Consider the following 5,000-nt stretch of genomic DNA (forward strand, 5'->3'; position numbering starts at 1 on the left):
GTTGTACCTTAACCTAACCCATGTTGTACCTTAACCTAACCCATGTTGTACCTTAACCTAACCCATGTTGTGCCTCAACCTAACCCATGTTGTGCCTCAACCTAACCCATGTTGTGCCTCAACCTAACCCATGTTGTGCCTTAACCTAACCCATGTTGTGCCTCAACCTAACCCATGTTGTGCCTTAACCTAACCCATGTTGTGCCTTAACCTAACCCATGTTGTGCCTTAACCTAACCCATGTTGTGCCTTAACCTAACCCATGTTGTGCCTTAACCTAACCCATGTTGTGCCTTAACCTAACCCATGTTGTGCCTTAACCTAACCCATGTTGTCGCCTTAACGTAACCCACGTTGTCGCCTAAACCTGCTCTGTAATTGTTATACGACTCGTTCAATTACTGTAGTGTTGCCCACCCGCAACCCTCGCAATATAGTTCGCTACTCGCACTGCCCGCCACCCCTGTGTATCGCTTCATGTTAAACACCTTGCAAGTCTTGCTCACTTTCCACATGCTCCTGCTGTACACTGTAATGTGGATGGCAGCAGGACGTACATGCCGCCCCTCCCCACGTCCCACCTTGCCCCCTGCCTTCGCAAGCTGGTTGGTGAGAAGTTTGCATGTTCAATGCCCTTCGCATGCGACGTACTCAGGCTACGTTGTGGTGCGGCCTGTGTCAACTGTCCGCTGATGTCGTACGCGTGAACCACAATCTGTACTGCACATTCGTCCTTATGTACTGAATGATACATCGTGGCACATGTGTGACCGCACAACGACTGCGCCCAAAAACGGCGGACCATACAGTGCAAATATTGTGCACGCAGCTACGTGTCGTCTCCCTATGAGAGCTGGATTGCAGTGTGGTACGCCATAGAGACGTGTGGGAGGAACGGACGCCGTGGATGGCGATCAGCATGAGCTGTCTGTTGATGTATTCGGACCTAGTCGTCTCTCCTCACACACCGTGATGGCATGGTGCACCGCGTTCCATATCTGCGACATGCTACAGAGGCCGGTTGACAGTCGTTCGAGCAATGGACATCGCATACGTACGGGGGCCACCTTCCACGTATTGTCTAGGCGTGCACATTTTGTTGCGTGTATGTGGGCAGACGTAGTGTGGCGTGACACCTGACACAGGCATGCAATAATCGTTGAAGTTGCAAATGGCGATGGACGCCTGCGTTTTCTGGTGAAGTTACGCAAATGAACAAATGGTAACCTGTTGTGGTGCGGTTGTTCTCGCTAGGGGTGAATCGGTGATGGCGACGATAGGTTGAGGTACTAACCGGTTGTTCCAGCGATACCCACCATGCCGACGAAACTGAACGGCATCTGGGTGTGAAGCGATACGCGGCGGTGGCTGGGTGGGGACCGTCCCCGGCCGGTGAGGGGGCGCCTCCCGGCGTGCTGGCCGCGCGGTGCGTGGGCGCACGCGCTACAGCCGGCTGGTGGGGGCGGCCAGTGGCAGGCGCGCCGGCCGACGGACGCGGCAGGCGTCGCAGCTGCGCGCCGGCGCACCCTGCGCGCGGCGCCGTGCGGCCAAAGTAGGTCCTCGCGGGCCCGGTGCGAAGCGCGGTGGACATCTTCAGTGTGCTGGTCCGATTGAGGACTGTGTGCGTTGAGGATGCGCCGCCGCCCGGCGCTCGGCGCCGCGACGCCGTCTGCTGCTCGGTCGCCCCAGCGGTTCTCGCTGGTGGTTTGTATCGCAGCTGTGCGGATGTGTTGGCGCGTGCGCCTGTGCTGGGAGAGTTCGCTTCGGCACCCAAGTGGGGCTTTTGTCCTTCTGTGGCGCTGGCGTTGGAGCTGCCGGTCACCGTAGGTGGCGCGTGTTGTCTCCCGCCGGCAATGCCACGACAGCACGCTCCCGGGCCTCTGTCGGCAGCGGCAAGCTCAGTTGGGAGCACGGGTGGTCGCACCGAAAGCGTCTACTCGCCTAACTCCGGGCGATTGCGCCTCTCTCGAACCCGACCAAGTACTTGGGACGGCGCTGCGCGCCGCCGGGACCTGAGAGGGTTTCGAGGTGTATTGTGCAGGGGAGCTCAGCCTCCTCCTGTTTGCAGAATGATTGAGCGGACGCTTGCGTGTTCGCGCGGGCCCCCGGGACACACTCCCGGGCGGCCGGCTGCTCAGCTCTAGTTGACGCAGCTCCCTGGTTGATCCTGCCAGTAGTCATATGCTTGTCTCAAAGATTAAGCCATGCATGTCTCAGTACAAGCCGCATTAAGGTGAAACCGCGAATGGCTCATTAAATCAGTTATGGTTCCTTAGATCGTACCCACGTTACTTGGATAACTGTGGTAATTCTAGAGCTAATACATGCAAACAGAGTCCCGACCAGAGATGGAAGGGACGCTTTTATTAGATCAAAACCAATCGGTCGGCTCGTCCGGTCCGTTTGCCTTGGTGACTCTGAATAACTTTGGGCTGATCGCACGGTCCTCGTACCGGCGACGCATCTTTCAAATGTCTGCCTTATCAACTGTCGATGGTAGGTTCTGCGCCTACCATGGTTGTAACGGGTAACGGGGAATCAGGGTTCGATTCCGGAGAGGGAGCCTGAGAAACGGCTACCACATCCAAGGAAGGCAGCAGGCGCGCAAATTACCCACTCCCGGCACGGGGAGGTAGTGACGAAAAATAACGATACGGGACTCATCCGAGGCCCCGTAATCGGAATGAGTACACTTTAAATCCTTTAACGAGTATCTATTGGAGGGCAAGTCTGGTGCCAGCAGCCGCGGTAAAGCTCCAATAGCGTATATTAAAGTTGTTGCGGTTAAAAAGCTCGTAGTTGGATTTGTGTCCCACGCTGTTGGTTCACCGCCCGTCGGTGTTTAACTGGCATGTATCGTGGGACGTCCTGCCGGTGGGGCGAGCTGAAGGCGTGCGACCGCCTCGTGCGTGCTCGTGCGTCCCGAGGCGGACCCCGTTGAAATCCTACCAGGGTGCTCTTTATTGAGTGTCTCGGTGGGCCGGCACGTTTACTTTGAACAAATTAGAGTGCTTAAAGCAGGCAAGCCCGCCTGAATACTGTGTGCATGGAATAATGGAATAGGACCTCGGTTCTATTTTGTTGGTTTTCGGAACCCGAGGTAATGATTAATAGGGACAGGCGGGGGCATTCGTATTGCGACGTTAGAGGTGAAATTCTTGGATCGTCGCAAGACGAACAGAAGCGAAAGCATTTGCCAAGTATGTTTTCATTAATCAAGAACGAAAGTTAGAGGTTCGAAGGCGATCAGATACCGCCCTAGTTCTAACCATAAACGATGCCAGCCAGCGATCCGCCGCAGTTCCTCCGATGACTCGGCGGGCAGCCTCCGGGAAACCAAAGCTTTTGGGTTCCGGGGGAAGTATGGTTGCAAAGCTGAAACTTAAAGGAATTGACGGAAGGGCACCACCAGGAGTGGAGCCTGCGGCTTAATTTGACTCAACACGGGAAACCTCACCAGGCCCGGACACCGGAAGGATTGACAGATTGATAGCTCTTTCTTGATTCGGTGGGTGGTGGTGCATGGCCGTTCTTAGTTGGTGGAGCGATTTGTCTGGTTAATTCCGATAACGAACGAGACTCTAGCCTGCTAACTAGTCGCGTGACATCCTTCGTGCTGTCAGCGATTACTTTTCTTCTTAGAGGGACAGGCGGCTTCTAGCCGCACGAGATTGAGCAATAACAGGTCTGTGATGCCCTTAGATGTTCTGGGCCGCACGCGCGCTACACTGAAGGAATCAGCGTGTCTTCCTAGGCCGAAAGGTCGGGGTAACCCGCTGAACCTCCTTCGTGCTAGGGATTGGGGCTTGCAATTGTTCCCCATGAACGAGGAATTCCCAGTAAGCGCGAGTCATAAGCTCGCGTTGATTACGTCCCTGCCCTTTGTACACACCGCCCGTCGCTACTACCGATTGAATGATTTAGTGAGGTCTTCGGACTGGTACGCGGCATTGACTCTGTCGTTGCCGATGCTACCGGAAAGATGACCAAACTTGATCATTTAGAGGAAGTAAAAGTCGTAACAAGGTTTCCGTAGGTGAACCTGCGGAAGGATCATTACCGACTAGACTGCATGTCTTTCGATGTGCGTGTCGTGTCGCGCAACACGCTACCTGTACGGCTCGCCGTAGCCGTGCGCCGCGTGCGGAACCACGCGTGCCTCTCAAAACTAGCGGCAATGTTGTGTGGTACGAGCGCTGAAGCGCTGGAGCGGCTGGCCTGCGGCACCTGGCGCCTGGCGCCGGTTTTGAATGACTTTCGCCCGAGTGCCTGTCCGCTCCGGTGTGGAGCCGTACGACGCCCGTCGGCCGTGAGGCCGTTGGACACAGAACGCTGGAACAGGGGCCGCCACACGCCTCACTCCCGCCTATGCGACCGTCTCGAAAGAGACGGCGGAAACTGAGAAAAGATCACCCAGGACGGTGGATCACTCGGCTCGTGGGTCGATGAAGAACGCAGCAAATTGCGCGTCGACATGTGAACTGCAGGACACATGAACATCGACGTTTCGAACGCACATTGCGGTCCATGGATTCCGTTCCCGGGCCACGTCTGGCTGAGGGTCGGCTACGTATACTGAAGCGCGCGGCGTTTGCCCCGCTTCGCAGACCTGGGAGTGTCGCGGCCGCCTGTGGGGCCGGCCGCGTCTCCTCAAACGTGCGATGCGCGCCCGTCGCCTGGCGGTTCGCATACCGGTACTTTCTCGGTAGCGTGCACAGCCGGCTGGCGGTGTGGCGTGCGACACCTCGTACAACGACCTCAGAGCAGGCGAGACTACCCGCTGAATTTAAGCATATTACTAAGCGGAGGAAAAGAAACTAACAAGGATTCCCCCAGTAGCGGCGAGCGAACAGGGAAGAGTCCAGCACCGAACCCCGCAGGCTGCCGCCTGTCGTGGCATGTGGTGTTTGGGAGGGTCCACTACCCCGACGCCTCGCGCCGAGCCCAAGTCCAACTTGAATGAGGCCACGGCCCGTAGAGGGTGCCAGGCCCGTAGCGGC

At 56.7% G+C, this 5,000-nt stretch overlaps 2 non-coding genes and 1 pseudogene across 2 annotated transcripts; all 3 read left to right on the forward strand.

The window, feature by feature from the left end:
- The first annotated feature begins 2,154 nt into the window (after positions 1-2,154).
- LOC124773382 lies at positions 2,155-4,059 on the forward strand. Its single transcript, XR_007014650.1, has one exon. It is a non-coding gene; the product is annotated as a small subunit ribosomal RNA (ribosomal RNA).
- A 351-nt stretch (positions 4,060-4,410) lies between these two features.
- On the forward strand, positions 4,411-4,565 carry LOC124773362. The gene has a single exon (XR_007014630.1). It is a non-coding gene; the product is annotated as a 5.8S ribosomal RNA (ribosomal RNA).
- A 188-nt stretch (positions 4,566-4,753) lies between these two features.
- The window catches only part of LOC124773397, a 4,239-nt pseudogene continuing 3,992 nt past the window's right edge, over positions 4,754-5,000 (forward strand).

This window comes from Schistocerca piceifrons, unplaced genomic scaffold (assembly GCF_021461385.2).
Source record: "Schistocerca piceifrons isolate TAMUIC-IGC-003096 unplaced genomic scaffold, iqSchPice1.1 HiC_scaffold_952, whole genome shotgun sequence".
NCBI classification, from domain to species: Eukaryota; Metazoa; Arthropoda; class Insecta; order Orthoptera; family Acrididae; genus Schistocerca; species Schistocerca piceifrons.